The 14,918-nt window shown below is 39.8% G+C and overlaps 1 long non-coding RNA gene across 5 annotated transcripts; it reads right to left on the bottom strand.

Moving 5' to 3' along the window:
• Positions 1 to 6,320: 6,320 nt before the first annotated feature.
• LOC110346478 (uncharacterized) lies at positions 6,321 to 12,910 on the bottom strand. 5 transcript variants are annotated; one of them, XR_015445378.1, is made up of 3 exons: positions 10,073 to 12,811; positions 8,784 to 9,984; positions 6,321 to 8,070 (listed from the first exon to the last, which is right to left on the bottom strand). It is a non-coding gene; the product is annotated as an uncharacterized LOC110346478 (long non-coding RNA). The 5 variants fall into 5 exon arrangements; XR_015445379.1 differs by having other exon boundaries at positions 8,784 to 11,964; positions 12,257 to 12,810; XR_015445377.1 differs by having other exon boundaries at positions 8,784 to 9,050; positions 9,905 to 12,805.
• Positions 12,911 to 14,918: the final 2,008 nt, after the last annotated feature.

A 14,918-nucleotide genomic window follows, 5' to 3' on the forward strand; every position in this document is an offset into this window, starting at 1 on the left:
GGAGGACCTCAATACCCCACTGTCACAAAGAGATAGATCAACTAGACAAAAAACAAGCAACAAAATATAGAACTCAAACAAATTCCTGAAAAAATGAACTTAACAGATGTTTACAGAGTATTCCACCCCACAAAATTAGAATACATATTATTTTCAGCTGTACATGGGTCATTCTCCAAAATAGACCACATACTTGCTCATAGAACATGTTTAAGTAAGTACAAAGGAATTGATTATCAGACCACAGTGCAATGAAATAGGAGATCAATAGCAAAAGAAACTGCAAAAATCTCATAAGCACATGGAAATTGAAGAACACACTTCTAAATAACCAATGAGGTACAGAGGAAATTAAAGAAATCAGACAGTTCTTTCAATGAAATGACAATGACAAGACAACATATCAGAATCCATGGGACACAGTGAAAGCAGTCTTACAAGGAAAATTCATAACACTGAATACTCATATTAGGAAAACAGAGGAAGCCCAATTAAACAACCTGATGCTGAACCTCAAGCTTCTAGAAAAAGAAGAGTAAGACAAACCCAAAGCTCATACAGGGAGGAAATTATAAAGATCAGAGCAGAAATCAATTCAATGGAGACTAAGAGAATGATACAAAAAATCAATGAAGCCAAGAGTCGGTTCTTCAAAAGAATAAACAAAATTGACAAACTCTTAGCCAAGCTTATCAAAAAAAGGAAAGAAATGGCCCAAATCAGTGCAATTAGCAATGTAAAGGAGGAAATTAGAATGGACCTAGCAGAAATCCAGAGGATCATCAATATCTACTTCAAGAACCTATATGCGAAAAAGATGAAAAACACAGAGAAAATGGACAGATTCCTAGATACGTAAGAATTACCAAAGTTGAATGAAGAGAACTAAAAATTCTAAAAACCCAAAATCAATCAATGAAATTGAAAATGTAATTAAAAACTTACGAGCTAAGAAAAGCCCGGGTGCTGATGCCTTCACTGCTGAATTCTATAGGACATTTAGAGAGAAATTACTGCCACTAATGTTTAAACTCTTCAATGAAATTGAAAGGGAAGCAATACTCCCAAATTCATTCCTGGAAGCAAGCATCACCTTGATCCCCAAAGCAGAGAAAGACCCAACCAAAATAAAGAACTATACACCAAACACACTAATGAACATAGAGGTAAAAATCCTTAATAAGATACTGGCAAATAGAATGCAAAAGATCACTGAAAAGATCACACACCCTGACCAAGTGGGATTCATCCCATGGATGCAGGGATGGTTCAACATATACAAATCAATGTAATACACTATATCAATAGAGCCAAGGACAAAATCCGTATGATCATCTCAGTAGATGCAAAAAAAGCATTTGACAAAATCCAACATGAAATTTATGATTAAAAACCCCACAAAAAATTGGAATGGACAGTCTCTACCTCAATCTGATAAAATCGATCTATGAAAAACCAACAGCCAATATCATACTAAATGGTCAAACACTGAAATCCTTCACACTAAAATCAGGAACAAGACAAGGATGTCCACTATCACCACTCCTGTTAAATACAGTTTTTGAAACATTAGCCATGGCAATTAGACAAGAGAAAGAAATAAAAGGAATAAAGATAGGAAATGAACAATTCAATTTGTCCTTATTTGCAGGTGACATGATACTCTATATAGAAGACCCCAAGAATGCCACCAAAAGTCTTCTAGACTTAATAACCTAATTCAGTAGAGTAGCTTGATACAAGGTCAACACACAAAAATCAATAGCTTTCCTCTACACAAACAACAGACTCATTGAGACAGAAGTAGGGCAAACAATTACTTTCACAATAGCATCCAAAATACTGAAATAACTAGGAATCAACCTAACAAAATAAATCAAAGACCTCTTCTCTGAAAATACAGCACTCTAAAAAGAGAGATTGAAAATGATATCAAAAAATGGAAAGACATCCCTTGCTCTTGGGTAGGAAGGATCAACATAGTGAAAATGGCCATACTTCCAAAACTACTATATAGATTCAATGCAATCCCAATTCAAATCCCAGCAGCATACTTCAAGGACCTTGAGAAAACAATCCAAAAATTCATTTGGAACAAGAAGAGACCCAGAATAGCAAAGCAATTCTAGGCAACAGAGATATGGCAGGGGATACTACAACCCCCAACTTCAAACTATACTGCAAAGCTACTGTGATAAAAACAGCATGATATTGGCTAAGAAACAGAGCTGAAGACCAGTGGAACAGATTAGAAAATGCACAAACAACTCCAGACACACTCAGGCACCTCATCTTTGACAAAGGAGCCGGACACCCTCACAAAGGAAAGACAGGCTCTTTAATAGAAAACTCAAAAAACTGGGTTTCAACTTGCCAAACATTAAAACTAGAACTATATCTCTTGCCATGCACTCAACTAAAATAAAAATGGATTAAAGGGCTGGAACAGAGGTTAGGTAGAACTCTTGAAGACATTGGTGTAGGAAAAGATTTTATGAACAAAACCTTAGTTTTGTGAACTAGCACAAGCAATCAACAAGTGGGATCTCTTCTTACTAAAAAGCTTCTGCAAAGCAAGTAAAACCACCAGCAGTGTGAAGAGACAACCCAGGTAAAATATTTTACCTGCTGTTTCTCTGACAATGTTCTGCAGTCTAGAATCTATAAAGAACTTGAAAAAGTCAGACCTCCCAAATTTGAACTCCCAATCCAAAAATGGACATCTCAAATCAACAGACATTTCTCAGACAAAGAAGTAGAAATAGCAAATAAAAACATGAAAAGATGTTCAACACCACTGGTCATTGGAGAGATGCAGATGAAAACAATGCTGAGATTCTACCTCACTCCAGAAAGAATGGCTGCTATCATGAAATCAACCAATTACAAATGCTGGTGGTGGGCTGTGGGGGAAAGAGGAACCCTGCTCCACTGCTGGTAGGAGTGTAAATTGGTGCAACCAGTGTGGAAATCAATATGGAGATACCTCAAATAACTAGGACTGGAAGTCCCAATTGACCCAGCTATTCCCCTGCTGGGGATCTTCCCCAAAGAATTAAAAGAATCATACCACAGTGATATATATGCACCCATGTTCATAGATGCACAATTTGTAATAGTTAAAACATGGAAGTAGCCCAATTCCCCTCAACTGGAGACTGGATAAAGAAAATGCAGTTTTTTCATAAAATGGAGTACTACTCAGCCATAAAAAATGAGAAATTAGAGACATTTATAGCTAAGTGGATGCACATTGAGGCCATACCCTTAAGTGAAATAAATAGGACACACATTTGTTAATACTGAATAGTTTCTCTAGTGTGAGAAACTGAAAGTGTAAATAAGGAGTAAAAGGTATAATAGTTAATGTGAAATAGGAAGAAAAGTGGCAAAGGGTTAGGGGAAGTGAGAGATGTAGGGGAAAGGAAAGAAGGGAATGGAATTAATATGAGAAAATGAAAAACTATAAATAAATCTTTGTAAATACAGAGTAATGGAGGGGTTAACAGAAGGGCAGAGGAAGGGTGAAAAATAAGAACCAAGAGAGATTATGTAAAGGTGCAAATTTCCAATGATGAATGTCATTATATTGTAATCCTGAAATGTGCCAATAAAATAAAATTTCTAAAAAATGTATAAGAGAGAAAGAAAGGAACATATGACACACAAACCAACCAGAAAACAATGAACAAAATTACAGGATTAAGTTACCTATTAATAACAACCTTGAAAGTAAACAAATTAAACTCTTTAATTAAAAGATACAAATTGGTTGCACGGATTTTTAAAAAAATTCAAATATGTCCTACTTATGAAAAACACATTTCCCTGGTAAAGACACATGCATACTGGAATGTACAATAACAGGTATAGTCATATTAAATAAAATTTACTAAGTCAAAAAAAAACTGTATAAAGAGACAAAGAAGAATATTTTTTAATAATAAAAGGTATGATTGGGCAAATATATAAAGCAAATACTGTTAGATCTAAAAGAAGAGATACACTCTAATACAACCATAATTGGGAAATTCCATACTCTACTTTCACCAAAGAACACATCACCCAGACACAAAATCAACAAGGAAACATCAGAATTAAATCATGCTAAAAACCAAATAAGCCTAAGACACTTTATAGAACAATTTATCTAGCAGCTTCAAATACACAATTTTTAATCAGCATGTGAAATATTGTTCAAGGGCTGGGGATTTAGCTCAGTGGTTCCACCACCTGCCTCACAAGCACAAGGACCCGAGTTCTATCCCTGGTACCAAAAAAAAAAAAAAAAAAGGATCATATACAAGGCCACAAAATGAATTGAAACAAATTTTGAAAAATCAAAATCGTATCATGCATCTTCTCTGACCACAACAGAATGAAATTAAAAGTTAAATACAAAAGGAACTGTAAAAATTGTGCAAATATGTGAGAAATAGACAACATAATCCTGAATGACCAATGGATCATGAAATTCAAAGCTAAGTTTTATAAAACAAATCCAAGTGGAAACAAACATATGAATACAGTAAAAGCAATACTAAGAGGGAACATTATAGCAATAAACCTCTACATAAAAAAGGAGATTTCAAATACCTAGTAACAGTTCCACTTATTTATAGACAACTGACTTTCAACTAAGACACCAAGAGCATACATTGTACAAAGGACAATCTATCCAATAAATGGACCTGGGAAAATAGATATAGATATGCAAAAGAATTACATTAGACCTTATCTCTCACTGCCTATAAAAATTAACACAAAATTAATCAAAGACATAAAAATATTCTATTTTATTGAAGACCCCACTAATACACCAAGAATATTTTCTTACAGTGTCCTTTGTGTACTCATTTCAAGCAGTAAATTCTATGGCACTTACCCTCTCAGTGTCCATTATACTTTCTTTTCTCCTTATTCTAATTAAAAATTTTTTTAAGAAATCGGTTTCCCTTTTTAACAAAGTTGACAATATCTAGAGGAAGGGGTCCAGGGTTTTCTTGGAAAGTTAAGCAATAATATTGAATCAATGGCACCTTACCATAATCCTTAACTCTTTTTAAGTCTTATGCCTCTTTTTCTTAACTCTAAAGCACAAAATATGACTATCTTTATTTCACAAATAAATACCTGTTGGGAGCAATGCTACATAATTCTAGGGAAAAACCATTTGAGTAGGCCTAGTTCTCCTGCTTACTGCCCAGCTAGGACATTCCAGACATAATTGCATTTTGGCCTCTGGCCACAACTGAAACCTCAGTGATCCCCAGATGCTGTAACCTCCAGGACAAGACCCCACCTGCAGAAGACGCCAGGGAGGAACCGAATCTTCATCTGCATAATTCCTCATTGTTCTTAGATTTCCACTGCCCCCCAGCCTTTTGTTACACCTTGTTTATCCCAATGTGAAGTACTGAACTCTATATTTCACTTGTTACATCTGTTTCCCCATGTACTGAATAAAAAGTGCTGCAAGCTAGGGGGCTTTTGTCTTTGCTGCTCAGAGCAGCACTGATCAGACCCAAAGCTCAGCTTCTTCTCAGTCTCATTTGTCTGCCTTTCCTGTAATTCACCATGTGCTGCCCTGGCTCACAGGAGACTAGGACTTACTGCAGAGGTTCTGGTAACATCCCTTCCCCTGTTCCCTACAAATACCTAAGGCAGCTTTCATTTTAAATAACAAATCTAGCCCAAATATATTTTTCAAACTAACTTATTTTCTTGTAGCTCCTAAAGCCCAGAAGCTGAGGATATATGCAATAGTAAATGCTTGCCTGGCACGCACGAGGCCCTGGGATCCATGCTCAGCACAGAAAATAAAAAGTCCATATTAAATAGACTGGACCTGGAAATATAGCTTTGTTATTGCTTTTATTTAAGCAAGATACAAGTTTTTAATATTAAGAAGTATCCAAAAAAAGCTTCATAAGAAAGTGTGTTCTTAGACTTGCTAGAGGCATGTGTAAGTGCACTTATATTACCTGTTAAACAAAGCTACTTGACTCTTGTTCAGGAATGATGTTTTCCATATTCATTTTTTGGTGTGTATAACCAAAATTCTACAGAGTCTTCATTACTGTTGTGTCTGAGTCTCAAAAATAATTGATTCTTCACATCAGTGTCTCACTGAACAAACTCTGAAGTCACCTATAAGTGTAAGACCGGGGGCCTTACCAAACGCTCTGAGGAGCTGACTGTAGTGAAGCACACCCAGGGATCCCAGTGGTGCCTCCAGAATGTAAGACCAAGAGCCTTGCCAAACACTCCAAGGAGCTGACTACAGTGAAGAACACCCAGAAAGGAACACACCGGACAAGTTGGAAAATAAAACAGACCTTTATTAGTCTGGCCAGATGGCACTCCCAAAGCAAAATAGCTTAGAGAGGCAACTGGCTCAGAGTCCGAGGCTCTTCTTATAGGGGGTTGAGGGGGAAGTTAACATATAGAATTAAAGAAAAGGGGACAAAGGTTGGTGGTCGACTGTCACATATTGATGGTCAGCAGACATTTGCAGCTTGTTCTATAGATTGTGGGGTCTGGAACATCAGTTCTGGGCAAACAAGGCATTGAGTAGTTTACTTTGGAACTTTAGGTCTGTTACAGATTTTTATCTAGTGTCCCAAAACTAACAAGCATCTTTATCCATTAACCCACATTTAATCACAATGGGGCTGGAGAAAAGGAACAAAGGTTATGCTGTCCCACATTCCCCACTGATTTTTGGAACTTAACTAATCTTACTCACAAATGTAGGTATCCATTGTATACAACAACATGACAATAATAAGCATGTACACACAACTATGATGACAAGAAAAAGTTGTTTTAACCATTGTAGATTGGGCAACCATGAAGTTAACCATTTGAACAAGTCCCCGCCATCCTTATTATATATTCTTTGAGCCAGATCTTTTAATTGTTTTACCTTTTTTTTGATCTTTGGACCATTATCGGTAAGATTGAAACAACACATATTTTTTACTCTTTCACAACCTTGGTGGTAGAGGAGCAACAAATAGTCTATTGTTGTTCTATTATCTAAGATTGCCTGTCTCTGATCCTGTAACTCTTGGTTAATTAATGCCAAGGCTGATGAGGTAGCATTTAACCCTTTGACCACCTTGCAAGCTAATTTTTGTACTGTCTTTTTAGCATGGACTCCTATAGAAGGCAGGGCAACAAAAGATGCTATCATGGTTATTACTTTAGCATCTGTTAACAGACCTACATCATCATTGCATCCTGGTGCAGTGTAAGGTGGCCAACGTTTAGTTCTGTTAGGCACAATCAAATCAGTTCTGTCCGGCAACACTACAGCTAGACGACTCAAACAGCAGCGGGTCTTGGTTAAATTTGCTGGAATATAATTAAAGGTTATTTCTTCATAGGTATAAAACCATCCTGTGGGCAGTGAGATATGGCAATTGTTACACACAATTTTTTGTTTTATATGGCAGGACATCCCTTCTGACCATTTTATCCTCAGACATTTGGTTGTACAATTTTTATACATAGCACATTTAGTTTTGTTTGACATAATTACCTTGGGTGTATATAATTTGACAGCATTTTTAGGTTTACTGCAGGTGTCATGTCCCCAATTATAACTATCCATGTAAGTAAGATTTTTTTTCCTGGGATGTCCTTAAATAGGGTATAGGGTCGTATTAATTTTAAAGAGGTGTATACCGGAATAAGACAGCTTTCCAGCATATAATGGAAATTTACATCAACATTTAAGCAGAATTCAGAGAAGTTAAGTGAGTTTGCCAATTGAATCCATACATTTTTTGTGTGATCTAGTCCTCTTGGGGGCAATACTGCTAGTGTCCCAGAAAATATTATCATTAAGATGAAACATTTCCAACCTGTTCCAGTCTTAGCTTTTGGTTGCCTGGTTGGCTGATAACCTTTCACTTGTCCTTTTTGATGTCCATGGGGGGTCCTGTTTTTAGATAGTTGCAATGTATCCAGGCAGAATGTCCAGCCACTTTTACCGCCAAGGGAGTTGACAGGACAACAGGAACCAGTCCCTTTTAACAAGGTTCCAGGGTCTTGGAATCAAACCTGTGAATAAAAACCAAATCTCCCAGCTTATAGGGTAAATGTTGTAAAGGTTTTTCATTTGGACTAGTAATTTTTTTTTGTAATGTCTCATGTAGCTCTGACTGAAGCTGATGAACTGCCTTTAAGGATTTAAGGAGTCGAAGGTGGGAAAATTTTTCCTTTAATTCTACATCTATTAATGGAATGTTTGGGGGAGATGGCCCATAAACAATCTGGAAGGGGGACAGATTGAGGGGAGGCTTGGGAGTGCACCTCGTTCAGAAGAGGGCAAAAAGGAGAACCTCTACCCAACCTAGTTCAGTCTCCAAGCATAATTTAGTCACAATCTCCTTTAAACTTCCATTTATTCTTTCTATCTGTCCCAAACTTTGAGGCCTATAGGCACAGTGTAGATTCCATTTTATTCCAAGGATATTACTAATTACTTTAGATATCTTAGCCGTAAAGGCTGGACCACTGTCGGACCCCAGAGCTAAGGGCAAACCAAAACGGGGAGCTATTTCTGTCAGGAGCTTTTTAACTGTTACTTCAGCTGTCTCCCTCTTAGTGGGGTATGCTTCTACCCATCCTGAAAATGTATCCACAAAAACTAGCAGGTATTTGTACCCATACATGCCAGGCTTCATTTCAGTAAAGTCCAATTCCCAATGTTTTCTTGGAGTTAGTCCTCTGTGTTGGACCCCAGGGGGCCCAGTTACCCAATTTGTATTTACCTTGAGGCAGGTGGGGCATCGTCTCACCATGTCCTGGGCCTTTTGGGCTAATCCCTCACTGACGAAATGAGGTTGCAGGGCAGCCATCATCCTTTTCTCGCTGAGGTGGGTGGACTCATGTAGTTCTAGCAGCAACGTGTCTGCTACAGCAGCTGGGAGCATCACCTTTCCATCCTTAGTCGTCCACCATCCATGTTTTCCTCAAGTCCAGCGTCTCCTGTTCATTTCCGCTACTTTATCTGTGTATTCAGGTTTTTCTGTGAGTACCTGCATGGGAAGCAGAACCATTTGCCTCCCCACTGATTTTTGGGCAGCTTGTTTTGCCACCTGGTCAGCAGCATTATTACCAATCATCTCGGGGCTAAGCCCCTTCTGGTGCCCACGGCAATGGATGATGGCGACCTCTCGAGGCAACCAGATTGTTTGTAGCAATGCCAATATCTGTCTTATTTTTGATTTCCTTTCCTTCAGAGGTCAACAGTCCTCTATTTTGATAAATTTCCCCATGTACATGGGCAGTGGCAAAAGCATAACGGCTATCAGTGAATATATTTATCCTTTTTTTTTTTTCCAATTCCAGAGCCTAAGGGCTCAATGGCATGGGGAGTAATCAAAGTCAAATCCTATCCAAAGGTCAATTTGTCAGCCTCTCGGGTTAAAGGAGCTGCTGCTGCTACTGTCCTCAAACAAGTAAGCCACCCTCGGGCCACTGGGTTGAGCTTCTTTGAGAGGCATGCCACAGAACACTTCTATGGCCCCAAAAGCTGAGTAATCACTCCCTTAGTTACCCCATTTTTCTCTGTCACATACAGGGTAAAGGGCTTGTTTAAGTCTGGCAATGCCAGGGCTGGTGCTGGTGCAAGTGCAGTCTTAAGCAATTGAAATGCCTGCTGGCAAGCCTCAGTCCATTCGAGAGGTGTATTTCCTCCCACAGTGGCCTCATGCAGGGGTTTGGCAATCTCAGCAAAGCCAGGAATCCAAATCCTGCAATAGCCAACCACCCCTAGGAACTCTCACACCTGTTTCTTTGAGCCTGGCTTCAGAATCTGGAGAATTGCAGATACTCTCAATTCTGCCAGCCTTCACTTTCCCTTTTCAAGAATATAGCCCAAGTAGGTTACCTTGGTCTGGCAGAGTTGAGCTTTCTTCCAGGACACCCGATATCCCAGTTCCTGGAGGGCTTTCAGGAGGCCCTTGGTGGCTGCAATGCATTCTTTATTGGTTGAAGTCACCACCAAGAGGTCATTGACATACTGAAGAATAGTCACCTGGGGAAACACTTTTCTTACCTCTTGTAAATCTTTGCTGAGAGCTTCCCCAAACAGAGTGGGGGAGTTTTTGAATCCCTGCGGCAGCTGGGTCCATGTCAGCTGTCTGGTAGTCCCAGTGTCTGGGTCAGTCCATTTGAAGGCAAAGAGGGGCTGGCTCACAGGTGCTAGAAACAGGCTGAAAAACGCATCTTTGAGGTCTAATACTGAGTACCACACATGAGCAGGAGGGATGAGACTCAACAGAGTATAGGTGTTTGGCACTGTTGGGTGAATGGTCTCCACCCAGCTGTTTACCTCCCGTAAATCCTGCACCAGTCTGAAGTCTGAGGTGTCAGGCTTTTTCACAGGAAGCAGTGGTGTATTCCAGGTTGTCTGGCAAGGGATCAAGATGCCGGCTTCCTGGACTCAGTGGATGTGTTTGGAGATCCCAACCTTGGCCTCGTCAATCTTTTTTATCTACTAGAAGAACCTCGTCTCTTTCTTTCTTAGTCTCTTTCTCTCTCTTTCTTTTCAACTTTTCATAATCCCTTTTATAATGACCCTTCTCTTTGCAATATGCGCATTGATCCTTCTCTAACAAGGGCCGTACTTAACCTTTATTCTCTTTTGTATTCTTTCTGTATTCCTTTTGGATAAAACCTCCATCTGCCAAGGCTGTAATATTCACCTTTTTTATCTTTTTAGCCATTCTATCCTCAAAAGGATCCCTATTGTTAAACATCTTCATCGCCACACTCATCAACTTTTCCCTATTCTCTCCCTCAAATCCTTCCATCCGCTGTAGTTTCTTTCTAATATCTGGGGCTGACTGAGTGACAAAAGCCAAATTAATTGCCTGTCGGTTTACAGGGGCATCTGGGTCAATTGGAGTATACATATGGTATGGTTCCAACAGATGCTCCAGAAAGGCAGAAAGGGATTCCTCAGGTCCTTCGAGGACCTCGCTTACCTTGCTCAAACTGGTAGGCTTTTGAGTGGCTCCCCTCAAGCTGGCTAGGAGATACTGATGGTTGTTTTGGAGAGCTTCTCTCCCGCCTGAGGAATTAACTTGCCATGGGGGACAGGTGGACAGAAGTTGTGCCTCAACACGGGCCCACTGTTGCTCATCAAGTAGGCCCTCTGTTCCTCCCAACACTGATTTTATGGCTTGCCCTTGGATCCTCTCTCTCTCCTCGGAGGTGAAAAGGGCTTGAAGGAGTTGTTGACAATCATCCCAGGTAGGGTCATGGGTATGAAAAACAGATTCTAGGAGGGAGATCAAAGCCTGGGGCTTTTCTGAAAAAGGGGGATTTTGATGTTTCCAATTATACAAATCACTGGTAGAGAAAGGGATATAGACATAATGACCCTGTTCTATTTCCCTAAGAGGCAGAAGAGGAACTGAACTACTCCCTTCAGTGGGAGCCCTGCTGGGACCATAAGGGGCCCCATTCATGTGTGGGAGGGGCAGGTTACAGAGTCCAGAGATTTTTCTTCTTCTGGAAGAGGAGGGTAGAAAGGGTTTCAAGATCTGGGGCCGGTTTTTTCAGAGGAGGAGGATGGCTCCACACAGGGTAGAGGTCTTACAAAGAGGTCTAAGGGATAAGGATCTTGTGAGAGCACCAGCTTGGGAGCCCGGGCTTTGACCTCTCGGGGTTCCCTTGGGGCCATAACCAAAATGCCAGAGTTTGTTCACAAGGAACAACGCTGCAACCAAGCCGGAGGCTCTTGACAAGGCTGAACCCAGATATTTATATATGGAAACTGATCAGGATGGCTAGGGTACCCGGTTATCCTTTTCCATACCGCCCGGCAGAGGCTCGGCTCAAAGGAGCCCTCGGCTGGCCATCCAGTCTCCAAAGGCTGGCCATTCCAATTGACACAGGGAGCGAAGTTTTCCTCGAGAAAAATTAATCCCCATATTCGTTCTCCTGTTCAGGGGGAAAAGCCAATTTAAAATTAGTGAGGAAACAGTCCAACAGGGTAGTCTTGGAGCAGGATCTTCCCATCTCTGTCCTTGATGGTTTGGGAAGAAATACAAAATTAAACACACAATGGACAGGACACTAACATACGAATGACAAGATGAACAGGTGCCACAACAAAACTGAAACTAAATCTTCCCTTGTTCCTCGTCAGGAACCTTGGGGTCAGGGGAGGCTTACTGGCCCATCAGCCACCTCACTCCTGACAACAAACGGTTGCAACTGGACAAAAACTTACCTCCGGAGGTTTTCTGAGGCCTGTGCCTGAGTCTCCTGCTGGATCCCACCACAGAGTCTCAGCTGAACTGGGGTTCCTTACCCGGGATCTCGCTGGGGCCTCCAAAATGTAAGACCTGGGGCCTTACCAAACGCTCTGAGGAGCTGACTGTAGTGAAGCACACCCAGGGATCCCAGCAGTGCCTCCAGAATGTAAGACCAAGAGCCTTGCCAAACACTCCGAGGAGCCGACTGCAGCGAAGAACACCCGGAAAGGAACACACCGGACAAGTTGGAAAATAAAACAGACCTTTGTTAGTCTGGCCAGAGGGCACTCCCAAAGCAAAATAGCTTAGAGAGGCAACTGGCTCAGAGTCCGAGGCTCTTCTTATAGGGGGTTGAGGAGGAAGTTAACATATAGAATTAAAGAAAAGGGGACAAAGGTTGGTGGTCGACTGTCACATATTGATGGTCAGCAGACATTTGCAGCTTGTTCTATAGATTGTGGGGTCTGTAACATCAGTTCCGGGCAAACAAGGCGTTGAGTAGTTTACTTTGGAACTTTAGGTCTGTTACAGATTTTTATCTAGTGTCCCAAAACTAACAAGCATCTTTATTCATTAACCCACATTTAATCACAATGGGGCTGGAGAAAAGGAACAAAGGTTATGCAGTCCCACATAAGAATACACTTCACTATATAAAGGTGGATGTTTTGCTCTCCTTTAGGTTCTAGGACAAATCTATGGGCCAGGATGCAGATTTTGAGCAGTGTGTGCAAATATATAATCATGTTCATAGGTTTCTTCAGTTATCATTTAAGTGCTTTTGTTTAAAATAGTTTATTTTGGAGATGTAGTGGGGATATATATCATTGAGAGGAAAGTTATATGAACTTGAAAGTCCTCACTAGATTCCTGTATGAAATGATCGATTTTTTCAACTACTTAATTCTTTGTGGGAAAAAGATGCAATTAGGGCATATAGTTTAAATACAGTATATAAGGTAATGAAAGTTAGTAATGCCTAGTATTTAATAAAGTTTGTAAAGTGCAAAGTAAAAAACTGGTATAAGACTTAAAACTAGGAAAATACTGGAAGAAAACAAAGGTAAAATGAACCAAAACATTGATTTGAGGAAGTGGTGTTTTGTTTCTATATGAGCCCCAAAGCACTGACAACAAAAGTAAATTTTAACATGAAATCACATTTTAAAAAAAATTTGCATAGCGAAGGAAATTTTCAGCAGAATTAAAGCTAACCTACATATTGAAACAAAATATTTGCAAGCTATTCATCTTATACCAGAATATGAAATGGATGCAAAGAACTCGACAGCAAAACAAAGAGGGAATAGATAATTCAATCTTAAAATGGGCAAATAATAGGACTAATATGAATAGTTATTTCTCAAAATAAACTATAAATGTCTAAAAATACATAAAAATGCTCAACATCACTAATCATCAGAGAAATATAGATCAAAATCACAGTGAGATATTATCCCATCTAAGTTAAAATGGCTATTATCAAAGAGACAAAAAATAATAAATGCATCTGACGAGGATGCAGAGGCAAAGGAACTCTCAATCTGTGTGAGGAAATGTAAATTAGTACTGCCATCATGGAAAACAGTAGAAGAACACTCCAAAACCAGAAATGGAAATGCCATCTGATCCTACAGCAAACCACTACTGAATACCTAGTCAAAGAAAGGAAGTCAGAATGGTAGGAGAGAGAGGCACTCTCGTGTTCTTTGCAGTACCATTTACCAAGATGGCCATTGGCCAAGATGTGGACTTAAGCCATGTGTGCAGAAATGGATTAATAACAAAGGAAATGCAGACAGATGTTTCTCAAATGGGAAGGGGATTGTGATATGGGGTGGGGAGGGAAGTGGATGATACTAGGAATGAAGACGTGACATGTACACGTACCAATGCACACAAGGAAGGTAAACACTGTATAATGCAAACATGTACTAACACCTGGCTAAAAAAAAATTAAAAATACTAAAATGTTTTTAAGTTAAAAAAATAAAGAAAATGTGGTATATAGAGACAATGTGGTATTATTCATCCATAAAAAGAATGAAGTCCTGTCATTTGCTGCAACAAAAGTGAGCCTGGAGAAGACCAGTACCATCCCATTATCTTGGGGCGGCCCACGCTGTGTGACTCCAGAGGCCGCTTCACATGTTCCAGCCACCTCAGTCAAATATATTTTCTGGGAGATTTTTAAATCTGGAAGAATGCTAACACAGATTCAAAATATTTAAATCAGGAACTCAAGAAATTTTAAGGTTTTTTGAGTTCACTGTAAAATGTTCTGTTAGAATCGATTGATACTACAGACTGCACATGTATTACACTGGGGTAAAGGATCCAGGTTCAGACCTTATCCAAGGCTGGCACTGCACTGTCAGGGGTGAGCAGAGAGCAGAGGGTTGAGGGAGATGGACACCTTTGGGGTGGGTCCCATAGGAGCCTGCAAATGCTCACTCTGGTCATGCTGGTTAACTGATTGGAATGTTTACCTGTAGTTGAAGAATAGCTATAGCTCCCATTCACCTTGATTCTATTTGTCATTTGGGTGGAATATTCCTGAGCCAGGGAATGACAGCAGTATGAGGTTGCTCTGTTTCCACTCATATTCTTACTACAAAATACTTTGGCATTCAAGTA

This window comes from Heterocephalus glaber, unplaced genomic scaffold (genome assembly GCF_053883595.1).
Source record: "Heterocephalus glaber isolate CG9 unplaced genomic scaffold, H.glaber_assembly_v1.0 deba00001610, whole genome shotgun sequence".
In the NCBI taxonomy this organism is placed as follows: Eukaryota; Metazoa; Chordata; class Mammalia; order Rodentia; family Bathyergidae; genus Heterocephalus; species Heterocephalus glaber.